The 16,695-nt window shown below is 42.6% G+C and overlaps 1 protein-coding gene across 1 annotated transcript in view; it reads left to right on the top strand.

Annotated features, from left to right (window-relative positions):
• LOC112250381 (protein dispatched homolog 1) overlaps positions 1–16,695 on the top strand; it is a 72,470-nt gene that overhangs the window by 20,754 nt on the left and 35,021 nt on the right. The window contains exon 2 of the mRNA XM_024420470.1: positions 8,970–9,044. The gene's annotated coding sequence lies outside the window, so the exon portion shown is untranslated. The remainder of the gene's footprint in view (positions 1–8,969; positions 9,045–16,695) is intronic.

Here is a 16,695-nt window from a genome sequence, read left to right as displayed (position 1 = left end):
TATACTTTTCGTGGCTGTTTATTTACCACCACAGACAGATGCCGGCACTAAGACCGCACTCAGTCAGCTGTATAAGGAAATAAGCAAACAGGAAACCACTCACCCAGAGGTGGTGCTCCTAGTGGCCGGAGACTTTAATGCAGGGAAACTTAAATCAGTTCAACCAAATCTCTATCAACATGTTAAATGTGCAACCAGAGGGAAAAAATTCGACATCACCTGTACTCTACACACAGAGACGCATACAGAGCTCTCCCTCGCCCTCCATTTGGTAAATCCGACCACAACTCTATCCTCCTGATTCCTGCTTTCAAGCAAAAATTTATGCAGGAAGCACCAGTGACTCGTGGTCTATAGTGGTCTAGTGGTCTATAAAGTGGTCTATAAACAAATGGTCAGATGAAGCAGATGCTAAACTACAAGACTGTTTTGCTATCACAGACTGGAAGATGTTCCGGGATTCCTCCGATGGCATTGAGGAGTACACCACATCAGTCACTGTCTTTATCAATAAGTGCATCGAGGACATCGTCCCCACAGTGACTGTACGTACATACCCCAAACAGAAGCCATGGATTACAGGCCACATTCACACTGAGCTAAAGGATAGAGCTGCCACTTTCAAGGTGCGGGACTCTAACCCGGAAGCTAATAAGAAATCCTGCTATACCCTGTGATGAATCATAAAACAGGCAAAGCGTCAATACAGGGCTAAGATTGAATCATACTACACAGGCTCTGACACTCGTCGGATGTGGCAGGGCTTGCAAACTATTACAGACTACAAAGGGAAGCACAGCCGCGAGCTGCCCAGTGACACGAGCCTACCAGACAAGCTAAATCACTTCTATGCTCGCTTCGAGGCAAGCAACATTGAGGCATGCATGAGAGCATCAGCTGTTCCGGACAACTGTGTGATCACGCTCTCCATAGCCGACATGAGTAAGACCTTTAAACAGGTCAACATACACAAGGTTGCGGGGCCAGACGGATTACCAGGACGTGTGCTCCGGGCATGTGCTGACCAACTGGCAGGTGTCTTTATTGACATTTTCAACATGTCCCTGATTGAGTCTGTAATACCAACATGCTTCAAGCAGACCACCATAGTCCCTGTTCCCAAGAACACGAAGGCAACCTGCCTAAATTTACGCTGCTGCTACTCTCTGTTTATCTTATATGCATAGTCACACTAACTATACATTCATGTACATACTACCTCAATTGGCCCGAACAACCAGTGCTCCCGCACATTGGCTAACCGGGCTACCTGCATTGTGTCCCACCACCCTCCAACCCCTCTTTTTACGCTACTGCTACTCTCTGTTCATCATATATGCATAGTCACTTTAACCATACCCACATACTACATCAATAAGCCTGACTAACCGGTGTCTGTATATAGCCTTGCTACTCTTATTTTAAAATGTCTGTTTACTGTTTATTTCTTTACTTACCTACACACACACACTATTGGTTAGGGCCTGTAAGTAAGCATTTCACTGTACGACACTCTACTACACCTGTTGTATTCGGCGCACGTGACAAATAAACTTTGATTTGATTTATTCAGACCCCTTGACTTTTTCCACATTTTGTTACCTTACAGCCTTATTCTAAAATTGATTAAATAAAAAAATCCTCATAAATCTATACACAATACACCATAATAACAAAGCAAAATCAGGTTTTTACAAAATACCTTATTTACATAAGTATTCAGGCCCTTCGCTATTAGACTCGAAATTGAGCTCCGGTACATCCTGTTTCCATTGATCATTCTTGATGCTTCCACAACTTGATTGGAGTCCACTTGTGGTAATTTCAATTGATTGGACATGATTTGTAAAGGCACACACCTGTTTATATAAAGTCCCACAGTTGACAGTGCATGTCATAGCAAAAACCAAGCCATGTGGTCAAAGGAATTATCCGTAGAGCTCTGAGACCTGAAATTAGCTGTGCAGTAGCGCTCCCCATCCAACCTGACAGAGCTTGAAAGGATTTGCAGAGAAGAATGGGAGAAACTCCCCAGATACAGGTGTGCCAAGCTTGTAGCGTCATACCCAAGAAGACTCGAGGCTGTAATTGCTGCCAACGGTGCTTCAATAAAGTACGGAGTAAAGTGTCTGAATACCTACAGTTGAAGTCGGATGTTTACATACACTTAGGTTGTAGTCATTAAAACTCGTTTTTCAACCACTCCACAAATGTCTTGTTAACAAATTATAGTGTTTGCAAGTCCATTAGAACATCTACTTTGTGCATGACACAAGTAATTTTTCCAACAATTGTTTACAAACAGATTATTTCACTTATAATTCACTGTAGTATCACATTTCCAGTGGGTCAGAAGTTTAGATACACTATGTTGAACTTGCCTTTTAAACAGCTTGGAAAATTCCCTAAAATTATGTAATGGCTTTAGAAGCTTCTGATAGGCTAATTGACATCATTTGAGGCAATTGGAGGTGTACTTGTGGATGTATTTCAAGGCCTACCTTCAAACTCAGTGCCTGTTTGCTTGACATAATGGGCAAATCAAAAGAAATCAGCCAACACCTCAGAAAAAAAATTGTAGACCTCCACAAGTCTGGTTCATCCTTGGGAGCAATTTCCAAACTCCTGAAGGTATCACGTTCATCTGTACAAACGATAGTCCGCAAGTATAAACACCATGGGACCACGCAGCCGTCATACCGCTCCGGAAGGAGACGTGTTCTGTCTCCTAGAGATGAACGTACTTTGGTGCGAAAAACTGAAATCCCAGAACAACAGCAAAGGACCTTGTGAAGATGCTGGAGGAAACGGGTACAAAAGTATCAATATCCACAGTAAAATAAGTCCAATATCGTCATAAACTGAAAGGCCGCTCAGCAAGGAAGAAGCCACTGCTCCAAAACCGCCATAAAAAAGACAGACTAGGTTTTGCAACTGCACATGGGGACAAAGATGGTACTTATTGGAGAAATGTCCTCTGGTCTGATGAAACAAAAATAGAACTGTTTGGCCATAATGATCATTGTTATGTTTGGAGGAAATAGGGGTAGGCTTGCAAGCTGAAGAACACCATCCCAACTGTGACGTATGGGGGTAGCAGCATCATGTTGTGGGGTTGATTTACTGCAGGAGGGACTGGTGCACTTCACAAAATAGATGGCATCATGAAGAAGGGACATTATGTGGATATATTGAAGCAACATCTCAAGACATCAGTTAAAGCTTGGTTGCAAATGGGTCTTCCAAATGGACAATGACCCCAAGCATACTTCCAAAGTTGTGGCAAAATGGCTTAAGGACAACAAAGTGGAGTGGCCACCACAAAGCCCTGACCTCAATCCCGTAGAAAATGTGTGGGCAGAACTGAAAAGGCATGTGCGAGCAAGGAGGCCTACAAACCTGACTGTTACACCAGCTCTGTCAGGAGGAATGGGCCAAAATTCACCTAACTTATTGTGGGAAGCTTGTGGAAGGCTACCAGAAACGTTTGACCCAAGTTAAACAATTTAAAGGCAATGCTACCAAATGCTAATTGAGTGTATGTAAACTTCTGACCCACTGGGAATGTGATGAAGGAAATAAAAGCTGAAATAAACCATTCTCTCTTATTCTGACATTTCACATTCTTAAAATAAAGTGGTGATCCTGACTGGCCTAAGATGGAATTTTTACTAGGATTAAATGTCAGGAATTGTGAAACTGAGTTTAAATGTATTTGGCTAAGGTGTATGTAAACTTCCGACTTCAACTCTATGTAAATGTGATCTTTCTGTTTTACATGTTTAATACATTTGAGAGAAAATAATCTAAAAACCTATTTTTGCTTTGTCATTATCTATTATCATCTATAAATATCCCAAACAACTACCTCTTCCCCTACTGTATTTACTTATTTATTTTTGCTCCTTTGCACCCCAGTATTTCTACTTTGCACACTCATCTACTGTCAGATCTACCATTCCAGTGTTTTAATTGCTATATTGTATTTACTTCTCCACCATGGCCTATTTATTGCCTTTACGTCCCTTATCTTTATCTTATTTATTTTATTATTATTATTATTATTATTATTTATTTGGTTTATTTGATTTATCTTGGCCAGGTCACAATTGTAAATGAGAACTTGTTCTCAACTTGCCTACCATGGCCTATTTTATATATTTATTAATTATTTATGGCCTATTTATTGCCTTTACCTCCCTTATCTTTATCTTATTTATCATATTATTATTATTATTATTATAATTGTTATTATTTATCATATTTATTTGCTTCATCTTGACTCTGTGGCGGGCCAGGCGCAGTGCACACTAACCAGGTCGCCAGGTGCACGGTGTTTCCTCCGACACATTGGTGAGGCTGGCTTCCGGGTTGGATGCGTGCTGTGTTAAGAAGCAGTGCGGCTTGGTTGGGTTGTGTTTCGGAGGACGCATGGCTTTCGACCTTCGTCTCTCCCGAGCCCGTACGGGAGTTGTAGCGATGAGACAAGATAGTAACTGCTAACAATTGGATACCACGAAATTGGGGAGAAAAGGGGCTAAAAAATATGACATTTAAAAAAAAAAATCTATTTTAGAATAAGGCTGTAATGTAACAAAATGTTGAAAAAGTCAATGGGTCCGAATACTTTCGCAATTCTGAACAAAAATCTAAACGCAACATGCAACAATTTCAATGATTTTACTGAGTTACACTTCATATAAGAAAATCAGTAAATTGAAATAAAGTAAAATGAAATACATTCTTTATACCCTAATCTATGGATTTCACATGACTGGGCAGGGACACAGCCTGGGAGGGCATAGGCCCACCTACTTGGGAGCCAGGTCCACCCACTGGGGAGTCAGACTCAGCCAATCAGAATTAGTTTTTCCCCACAAAAGTGCTTTATTACAGAGCAATACTCAGTTTCATCAGCTTTCTGGGTGGCTGGTCTCAGACGATTCTGCAGGTGCAGAATCTGGATGTGGCGGTCCTGGGCTTGTTTGGTTACACGTGGTCTGTGGTTGTGAGGCCGGTTGGACGTACAGCCATATTCTCTAAAATGACGTTGGTAGAAAAATGAACATTAAATTCTCTGGCAACAGCTATGGTGAACATTCCTGCAGTCAGCATGCCAATTGCAAACTCCCCCAAACTTGAGACTTCTGTGACGTTGTGTTGTATGAAACAACTGCACATTTTAGAGTGGCCTTTTGTCTCCAGCACAAGGTGCACCTGTTTAATCAGCTTCTTGATATGCCACACCTGTCAGGTGGATGGATTGTCTTGGCAAAGGAGAAATGCTCACTAATAGGGATGCAAACTAATTTGTGCCCAAAATTGGAGAGAAATGAGCTTTTTGTGGCTTTTTAAATGTTTGGTTCGTTATATATCGTCATGAAAGTTTTAGATTTTTCTTAGATTTTTCTTGCAGTCTATCACAGTGCAATCCGTTTTGTCACCAAAGCCCCATATACTACCCACCATTGCGACCTGTACGCTCTCGTTGGCTGGCCCTCGCTTCATACTCGTCGCCAAACCCACTGGCTCCATGTCATCTACAAGACCCTGCTAGGTAAAGTCCCCCCTTATCTCAGCTCGCTGGTCACCATAGCATCTCCCACCTGTAGCACACGCTCCAGCAGGTTTATCTCTCTAGTCACCCCCAAAACCAATTCTTTCTTTGGCTGCCTCTCCTTCCAGTTCTCTGCTGCCAATGACTGGAACGAACTACAAAAATCTCTGAAACTGGAAACACTTATCTCCCTCACTAGCTTTAAGCACCAACTGTCAGAGCAGCTCACAGATTACTGCACCTGTACATAGCCCACCTATAATTTAGCCCAAACAACTACCTCTTTCTCAACTGTATTTAATTAATTTATTTATTTTGCTCCTTTGCACCCCATTATTTTTATTTCTACTTTGCACATTCTTCCATTGCAAAACTACCATTCCAGTGTTTTACTTGCTATATTGTATTTACTTTGCCACCATGGCCTTTTTGCCTTTACCTCCCTTCTCACCTCATTTGCTCACATTGTATATAGACTTGTTTATACTGTATTATTGACTGTATGTTTGTTTTACTCCATGTGTAACTCTGTGTCGTTGTATCTGTCAAACTGCTTTGCTTTATCTTGGCCAGGTCGCAATTGTAAATGAGAACTTGTTCTCAACTTGCCTACCTGGTTAAATAAAGGTAAAATAAAAAATAAATAAAATAAAAGATGTGCTCTTCTAAACAGTGTAACAAATTATTCAACTCAGTTTCTCCTTGAAGTACCATCTCGCAATGCTCCCTGTGTGTCTGTGGGAAACATGGGAAAGGGCTGTTGTTGCCATAGCAATGTCCTCTGTACTCGCTCTGGTCATAGGCGAACTGCAAATTGAACTCGGAGAGTTAGACTCCTAAATTGTTAGTGTAGTTTGTTTAGGCGATTTTACAGCTAGCTACTTCATATGCTGATATTGACTTTGGTATTATTGTGTGTAGCTACTTTTGCTATATAGCTAGCTTGCTACTTAGCCAGCCCAGACTGGGAGCATTGCATTGTGGGTTTTGTAGTCGACTTGAGCTGCAACAGATTTCCACAACAATTTTCACGTTATTAACAACAAAATGAAACCTTTGTACACAAAAAATATTGTTTTCGTTTAATCATAGAAATGAGTGGTTTGGAGGATGATTTCCTCGAACTGAGTGTGTGAACTCAAGTGTGAAGAACACTAGTTGTCTTAATGTCCATTTGTCATAATTTAAATAATCTTCAGAGAATAATACCCATCAAACTGAAATGCATCCTCTCAGAAGAAGATCCGTATACAGGAGATTTCATGGTTTTGAACTTGCCCGATAAATTAGAGTGACTCCTTTGGAAATTAGTGGTGACTGTGACTCAAGCCAAGCCTCATTGGAGTAATTGGCTAATGCCATGCTGGGAATCTGCCGTCCAGTGGCCAGGCAGGGGGAGATTAAAATAATTTCTGAGCAGGATGTATGTGAATTAATTGGGCCTGTGTTTAGGACTTCATCTAAATTAGTATGGAAGGGTTTTCCCCTCAAAGATCTTGGACACATTTTTGTACAACAAGAGAGACCAACTCTAATCCAGAGGGAAATGTATTTGTTTATTAGTGTCGCCGCAAGAACCAACTGTTGCTATTCTACTGGAATTGTAAAGAAAATGCACGTTTTCTCACTCTGCTTAAAAAAGTGACAATCTTAGTTGTTTGGCAGACTAGTGAGTTTGTTAGTACCTTGGCTTGTCTTTTTGTGATGTAAAGCTAGATTTATTTCCTTGTCAAATGCTAATGATGTTCCTTACCCCTCCGCCTAATACAGACCATATGGTATGTGTGTTGTAAATGGTAACATGCATAGAACATGCAGGCTACATAGCAGGGCTGGGAATTGCCGGGAGCCTCACGATATGATATTATCACAATACTTAGGTGCCGATACGATATGTATTGCGATACTCGTGATTCAATATTGCAATTTGATGTTCCAAACATATTGCTCAGAGGGACAAGAGAGCCATTACAAAAAGGTTTTGATCAGTCTTGGAAATAAAAGTGCTGAAAATGAAAACATGTTGGCTCATTATTTATAAAGATGATGGAGAACAAGCTATAAAGGAAAAATACAGGAATATCGGTGCAGGTACAGCCAACGAGCACAAAAAATGTAGTTGAGATATTTTGTCAAAATGATATTATATGTAACTGTATAGACCCCCATTACTAGAATATGTAAGTGGTCTCTGTAAAAAAAAAAAAAAAAAGTCATGCTGAAGAACTCAATTGGATTATGGAACTCAAGCTGGCGTCATGGTGTGGTGAATGGAGACCTAGGCCTATGTCAGAGAGGAGTTCAGTAGCTTTGATTGATTAACCAGTTCTACAGTCTGGACTGAAGCTTGCTGGGTGAATTAATAATCTGAGAATCTTGAAGACTGCAAACCCATTTCTGTCCCTTATGGTAAAATCCCTGTGACCTAAAGCTGTTAAACCAATTTACCAAAAAACTCATCAGTCCTCATTTTTCTCCATCACTGGCTGCTGTTCTCTTCATGTGGCTGTCTTTGCACACCTTGGTAATTGGTGATGTGGACCATATGTTGGCTTTCAATAGCAGTCTGTTCAGTCAGTGGCACCAGGACTTCTCCTTCCCGGTCACATAGTAGTTGTTGTCTTGGTCAAGGGAGAGGGAAGGGGAGGAATATCTTCCTGTCCTCTTCTCCCACCTTCCTACCACCACACCCCTCTTGGTGGAGCGTTGTGCTTTTGGGAACTGGTCATTGGGCCTGGCTGTTTTGAAAAAGACTCCACAGCCCTGCTGCTGACGGTGTCTAATTTTCACAGTGACCTCCTGTGACCTTATTAATGGGGCAAGAGCGGCAGGGCTGCTGTGACCCTTCCTCTCGGGGTGAAGGTGGTTGAGCAGGGAGCAGCCATTAGCTTGAGAGGCTCTTTTGAAACTTCCAGGAAACATGTCACTTTCTCCTTCCCCCTTCTCCCCCAATTAAAGTGATTTTCCTAACTTTTTGTTTTCCAGGCCTGCGAGTTGGGAGATGTTTTGAATCAGTATTTGTAGGTATTTTCTGTGTGGAGTTCTCCTTTTCTTTTGAGGAGGAGAGCTTTTTGAGGCCTATTAAAAATTGATGAAGCTGTTTACTAGCACCATTTTTCGGAGTAGCCTAATTGTCGTTGTAGGTTTTTGTTGGAAAGGTAGCTTATTTGAGGCTGAAGTTCAAGCATGTTTACTGGTTGTTCTTCTTTATAAAGTCTGCTGCATACACTGGCTCAGGGCTGGCTTTGCTTGGGGAGTCATAAAACATGACGGGTCATCAAGTTCAAAAGGTACATTATATCACCATAGAGAGCCAGCAACTCTTCAGCATGATGAGATTGCCAGAGTGAAACTTCCATCAAGTTTAGCTTCAAGTCCCTCACTTTTTCACTTTTTTTTGTCTCTCTTACAGCTTACCCCATTGTGAATCCCTTTCCAATCTGAACGCATGAACAGCATCACTACGTTGGACAATATCACTCCCCTGGTAAGTATTTTACCTAGTTTTCTCTTTCTTCTTATATAACAATTTAGTTTGCAACACACACAGATTTGACTGATTAACAAGATATAGGCCTAATTCCTCACAACCAAGTACATATCCAGTACTTTTTTTTGACATTTAATTTATATATATATATATATATATATATATAAAAAATATATTAAAAAAAATATATATATACACTAATAGTTACCAGTACTTTGTCTTCAAAGAACTGTTGGACTATAATGATTGCAACTTTCATGTAATCAAACTCTGAGTATATTTTTCACAGTGAATACACTCTGTTTTCTATCATACCCTCTCCCCCTTTCCCATTCCTCTCTGCTTGGCGGGCCCAGACAGGCTCTCCGTATAAGTCAAACAGTTTTTTTTCTGCTCTTGCTACAACTGGGTCAGTGAGAAGCACAAGGTGAATCTGTTTACCTACAGCTCACACAGGCTGCCCTACTGAACCTGACTTGAAACACACACACACACACACACACACACACACACACACACACACACACACACAGAGCCATGTCAAAAAGACGACACCTGTTACATTTTGCAAGGTGTTCCTAAAGTCAAGTTGAAGACCAGACTGACCACTGTCCTTCTCTTTGACTGTCGCTTTGTTGCATAAAAATCGATCAGATAAATAAATAAACAGGTGTATGTTTTTGTGCTTGTGCGTGGGTGCCAGTGTGTGTGTTGACGTCCAATATCTGACTGTGCATGTATGAAATGTGGAGAGGAACAGAATGGAGCAGCTGGGTCTGCTTTGTTGGCTTGTTTTGTAATGTCAGAGTCTGGTGTTGATTCAGAGCAAAGCTGCATGCTTTACACCTTTCCTGCACAGCTGCAATGATTCTGCTCTTAATAAGGTCCACATAAGACAAAACTGGAGAGGACTGGGTGGGGGGTAAGGAGTTGGGGGTGTACGTAGGTGGGGGTTGTGGTGCAGCTCGCCGAGTCAAAATATGACTGCCGCCTGCGAGGGAATCTAGCAGCTGTGTTGACCGTCTCGTCTGACTGTGAAGAGAGGCACTGATTATAAAGTGCAAAATTCTGGAAAGCCAGCAGTCTCGGTTAGGAACGGCTTTGATCATTTAGCATTGTAAACTGCTCCATCATCTAAGGCCTCAGGTAATACACTGGTTTATTACCTTAATGAAGGGGTTGAAATGTTTATCTACAGTACTAAGCCCTCAAGCACTTTTGTGGCCAGTGATGAAGAATCCTTTTGGCAACGACCTGAAGGATGAGCAGTTTGTTAGTGCTCATTTGTGGCAGCTTTGGAGGAAAATGTTGTATTAGGCTACTTAAAGTTTATTATCTGTTGATTTTGATACACTTTCCTCAATGCACTTGTAGATTAATGTATTGAGAAAGCTCCTCTCTGCTTTGACACATTGAAATCCACAAAGAATACAGGTGTATGATAATAAATGTGTATATATATATTTTTTTTTTAAATTTTACCCCTTTTTCTCCTCAATTTCATGGTATCCAATTGTTTTAGTATCTTGTCTCATCGCTACAACTCCCGTACGGGCTCGGGAGAGACACAACCCAACCAGCCGTACTGCTTCTTAACACAGCGAGCATCCAAGCCGCACCAATGTGTCAGAGGAAACACCGTGCACCTGGCAACCTTGGTTAGCGCGCACTGCGCCCGGCCCACCACAGGAGTCACTGGTGCGCGATGAGACAAGGACATCCCTACCGAACAAGCCCTCCCTAACCCGGACGACGCTAGGCCAATTGTGCGTCGCCCCACGGACCTCCCGGTCGCGGCCGGTTATGACAGAGCCTGGGCGCGAACCCAGAGTCTGTGATGGCACAGCTGGCGCTGCAGTACTGCGCCCTTAACCACTGCGCCACCCTGGAGGCCCTTAGGATTTTAATTTGATCAGTTTCTCACAGCAGGAAAATAATCCTGCAGCAACAGGAAATGTGAAATATTGTGTGGATTATAATTAATGGCCATTTTTGTAGGAGTTGATACATTTTTAGTTTGGGGAAATCAAGTCTGACATTTTAAATGACAAACTTTAGAAGCCCTTTAAAACCTTAAATACACATCCCCAGTGGTACAGCGGTCTAAGGCACTGCATCGCAGTGCTTGAGGAGTCACTACAGTAATGGGTTTGATCCCAGACTGTGTCACAGCCGTCCGTGACTGGGAGAACCATGAGGCGGCGCACAGTTGGTTGAGCGTCACCCGGGTTAGGGGAGAATTTGGCCGGTAGGGATATCCTTGTCCCATCGCGCTCTAGCGACTCCTTGTGGCTATCATGAAATTGGGGAGAAAAAAGGGGTAGAAGTACAACAACAAAAAGGATAATAAACTACCAGTTTGCATTTCCTGCCGAGCAGGACATTTCCTACAACAATAGGGTGATCAAATGAATATTCTACATTTATACCCGCCTCATGAATGAATTCAACCCTAGCAGGAGATTATTTGACCTAATGCTCAGTCACTACTCATTAATGACCCAATTCTGAACAGCAAACTATCTGGGTTTGACACCTCACAACTGCCATCGGAACGTATAGTGTGTGTATATTTGTTCAGTAACGGAGGCCCTAACTCTGAAACTCCTGGTTGGTCACTGATTGGAGATTTAATTTCCCTTATTGATTATCAATAGCAAATTGGAGGAGTTGGGTTCCTTGCTGCCAGAAAGGTTTCACCAAAGGCCCGATGTAGGCTATTCATAACTAGAGGCAATACTCTGCCCTGTAGTTCATTTTGGCTGTTGTTTTGGCTCATCTTTGGTCTATTGTGGTGGCAGTTCCGCCGGTGGTCCCATGTAAACAGCTCTCAAAGGGGTTCCCCTCTCCTAGTCTCTCTCCCAGAGAGCTTGTGCCTCTGGTTTAAATGGGGTAATTGATAGTAGAGGATGCCTGATCCTGGTGTCTGGTGCTAGGAAGGACCAGCTCTGTGTCTCTGACCCCTCCTGTACAAAGGGACCCTCTCCTCATCCCTTCTCTCAGAAAGCTGGGAAGAGTAAATATTTAGCAGGCCGCACAACAATGGCTCGCCCAGGGAGAGAATGAGACTTTCATCAGAACTCATGGCTAAAGGGACATTTGGCAGAGGGGGAACTAGTTGGCTAAATCTGGAGTAGGGGTTTTTAGGGGGAAAGGAATCTCTCATGCTGAAGTCTCATTTCTAGAGCGGGTTTCTAGAGCGGGTTTTTCACTAAATACACTAAATATACACTACCGTTCAAAGGTTTGGGGTCACTTAGAAATTAGTGTCTAGAGTTGCAAAGACAAGCCATATCTGACTGGCCAATAAGAAGAAAAGATTAAGATGGGCAAAAGAACACAGACACTGGACAGAGGAACTCTGCCTAGAAGGCCAGCATCCCGGAGTCGCCTCTTCACTGTTGATGTTGAGACTGATGTTTTGCGGGTACTATTTAATGAATCTGCCATTTGAGGACTTGTGAGGCATCTGTTTCTCAAACTAGACACTCTAATGTACTTGTCCTCTTGCTCAGTTGTGCACCGGGGCCTCCCACTTCTTTCTATTCTGGTTAGAGCCAGTTTACGCTGTTCTGTGAAGGGAGTAGTACACAGCAATGTATGAGATCTTCAGTTTCTTGGCAATTTCTCGCATGGAATAGCCTTCATTTCCCAGAACAAGAATAGACTGACGAGTTTCAGAAGAAAGTTCTTTGTTTCTTGCCATTTGGAGCCTGTAAACGAACCCACAAATGCTGATGCTCCAGATACTCAACTAGTTTAAAGAAGGCCAGTTTTTATTTCTTCTTTAATCAGAACAACAGTTTTCAGCTGTGTTGACATAATTGCAAAAGGGTTTTCTAATGATCAATTAGCCTTTTAAAATGATAAACTTGGATTAGCTAACACAACGTGCCATTGGAACACAGGAGTGATGGTTGCTGAAAATGGGCCTCTGTACGCCTATGTAGATATTCCATTAAAAATCAGCTGTTTCCCACTACAATAGTCATTTACAACATTACACTGTATTTCTGATCAATTTGATGTTATTTTAATGGACAAATAATGTGCTTTTCTTTCAAAAACAAGGACATTTCAAAGTGATCCTGAACTTTTGAACGGTAGTGTATATTTAAGATCCTTCACACTGTTGAAGTGATCAGACATCCTTTCTGTCAGCGCTCTCTCTCCTCTGTTTGGAAAACTACTTCAACTCCATTATGGCACACATTTTCTTCCGTTCTTCTACCCCCCTCTTTGACATTCTAACACTGACGTGTGTGTGTGTGTGTGTGTGTTTGTCTTTTTTACAAGCCAAGTTACCAGCCTTCCTTTAGACACGCTCTGAATTTCCTTTCTCACTACCCCCTCCCCCGCACTCTTCTATCCTACATTAGATTAGTTGCTTGTAAACCTTTGTACAGTACTACATCTCACTTAATGCCCACACAATGAAAAAGGGGGTTTTGCAGTCTAAAGGCCTCTGCCGGGTTCCATTGGAAAGGCCTTAAAGCAGGTTTTGTCTCCCGTGCGCCACCATTGTGACTGACATTAACAGCCTAGAGGACTGCAGGCCGGTGTAGGGCGCACGGTGCGAAGGCTGTTCCCTGGCCAGCGTGAGAGGGAGAGAACCATGGGATCAACACTGTGATTTACTGTAACTCGTAAATCCTCGTCATTTACTGCCATAATTACTCCTCCAAAGGTGTGAAGTGCTTCAACAAAACATAGTGTGCTGGGATGAATGGGCCGGGCCCCCCACTCCCGAATCCTTCTGGCTGGCACGATTACGGCTGCCACGGCAGAGAGAGCCCAGTCCAGGGTCACTGAGCCTCTCAACACTGGGAAGGCTCACTTCTCCCACTGACACAGAGTGGGGGGGAGGGGGGGGAAGCAGGAGGAACATTTTGACACGGCGTAGATGGTATATAAAAAAAACTCCAGCAACCGTCTTTTCCAATGATATAACTTTAATGTTAAGTTGCCATTTATGTATTTGCATCATGGAATAGAGTGCAAAGACCAGTCATCACTGGCGATAATCTTCCAACACTCCAAACAAACAATAAGTCGTGGTTAGAATGAATAAGAGTGAGTAGGAATCAACACTTCAATGGGAAATGAATGAAACAAACAAACAGGATCAATATGGAAAACAACAGGCTGGCAATCTGTCTCTGTTGGGTTTCTATTGGGTGTGTTTTAATTGGTCAAGTTAAAGCGGTGTTGGTCGTGCTACTCTAGCAGACTAATGGGCTGAGCATGTAGCTGAGTGGGTACTAAAGGGTTGCAGGCCCACGGCTGTGCCAGGCAGCCAGCCAGTGGTTTATGAACCACTCTCCTTCACTTGTTCCTTAACATTCTCCCTGTGTTTGCGTGTGTGTTCGATTATGGATGTGTAGTTGCAAGTGTGTGTATATTCCATATGACACAGGCCTGTGAAAGGAAAAAAAGCGCCCCCTCGTTGTAAGGCCTTTAAGGGAGGCCTGTTGACCCAAAGCATGATGTAATTCAATAAGCCTGTCACTAATAATTTCCCACTTCTTTTAATGGGCTGGAGATTGATCCAGGTTCTGTAGCATGGCCCCATTTTCTCTGGGCGGGGTGTTTTTCCTGCTCCATCCATTTTACTGCCATATTTCACTGTTTATAAATATTTATGCACATATACAGCTGTCTAATAAAGACATGGAACTGGACGGCTTTCCAGTTTTCATTTTTAAGATCTTATATTTTGCTGGTGAAAATGCCAAAAAGCTGTACCCACCCTTTTAATAATAATAATAACAGCTTGTTTTCTCACGTAAAAGAAAAATGACAAACAGACCTTCACCCCTATAAGTATGCATATACATGCTCTCTTACATACACACCCTCATACACGACATGACCATAGGTGTGTGGACACCTGCTTGTCGATCATCTCATTCCAAAATCACGGGCATTAATATGGAGTTGGTCCCCCCTTTGCTGCTATAACAGCCTCCACTCTTCTGGGAAGGCTTTCCACTAGATGTTGGAACATTGCTGTGGGGACATGCTTCCATTCAGCCACAAGAGCATTCGTGAAGTCGGGTACTGATGTTGGGCGATTAGGCCTGGCTAGCAGTCGGCGTTCCAGTTCATCCCAAAGCTGGTCGATGTAGTTGAGGTCAGGGCTCTGTGCAGGCCAGTCAAGTTGTTCCACACTAAACTCGACAAACCATTTATGTTTGGACCTTGCTTTGTGCACTGGGGCATTGTCATGCTGAAACACTAAAGGGCCTTCCCCAAACTGTTGCCATAAAGTTGGAAACACAGAATCATCTAAAATGTCATTGAATGCTGTCACGTTAAGATGTACCTTCACTGGAACTAATTGGCCGAGCCCGAATCATGAAAACAGCCCGAGAGCATTATTCCTCCTCCACCAAACTATGACGGTACCACGTTGAAAGTCACTGAGCTCTTCAGTAAGGCCATTCTACTGCCAATGTTTTTCTATGGAGCATGGCTGTGTGCTTGATTATATACACCTGTCAGCAATGGGTGTGGCTGAAATAGCCAAAACCACTAATTTGAAGGGGTGTCCGCTATATACTAGAAGTGTATATAAAAGTATGTCCATGTCTGCTTCGTACCCTGATGCTGTGAAGTGGATGGATGGGTCGGGGCGTTCTACACAAACACAGGGAGTTGTGAGGAGATACCTGTAGCTCTCAGGCCTCTTTCTTCTGGGCTCCTGGTACTGTATCAGTTTCCGTTTGATGTACTATTTGATTGTAGGCCCGGGGCACCAACGTTTCAGATGCTTTGTTAAGTGGATGGGCTGTCAGAAAAAGTTCCCACAGTCATGAGTGAGTGACTTTAAAAAATTTTTTTTACAGATTTTTTTTTTACAGATAGGAACTTAGAGATGAGCTCCCCCCCTCCTTCCAAACACACCCACCACCCTCCACCTACAGTATCAGGGCCACATGTAAGTGTGACAGTCATGAGTACACACGTGAGTATTTATAGTCTACATTTGTTAAAGCTCACATTTATCATGTGGCCTGCTGGTGTCAGTGACTGCTGTGTTCCCATGTCTCTCTGCTGCTACTCTTGCCCCCTCCACACACACACACACACACACACACACACACTTTGGTTTATATTCATGAATTCACCCCTCACCACAGAAATCATCCTGATTTGAGAGAGAACTCCGGGAGAACGTTTGAGAAAATGGTCTATATTCTATAATCATTTCTTGATGGACCCAACTTGTATACAGTCATTCTGTTGTTGGATTCTTCAGCTTGTTAGGGGAAGAATTTGAAAGGTTTGTTCCATCAAACTTGCGACACTAGCCCATTAGCATATGGCAGCGATCATCAGAAGCCATAAAGAGGGAAGCGGTGTGCCTTCAGGGCTGGACTGGTTTTTATTTGGAACCACTTAAGATATTCACCTGTGTAAAATTGTTTATCTTGGAAAGAATGGTAAATAAATCCACTTGGGCCTATAGCCAATCATAAAGTGCGCAGAGTGCCCGTAAAAGCGTAATTAGACCAGTCTCAGACCAACTTTTGACTTTGGTTGCCATTCTTTACAAAACTCTCTTAACAACGTATAGCTGGTTAGCTGCCAAGAGCAAAAAAAATCAAAAGGCTGAAGGCCATTACTCACTCACTCCGGGAAAGGT

This window comes from Oncorhynchus tshawytscha, linkage group LG05, assembly GCF_018296145.1.
Source record: "Oncorhynchus tshawytscha isolate Ot180627B linkage group LG05, Otsh_v2.0, whole genome shotgun sequence".
NCBI classification, from domain to species: domain Eukaryota; kingdom Metazoa; phylum Chordata; class Actinopteri; order Salmoniformes; family Salmonidae; genus Oncorhynchus; species Oncorhynchus tshawytscha.
This window is presented reverse-complemented; position numbering and strand designations above follow the sequence as displayed.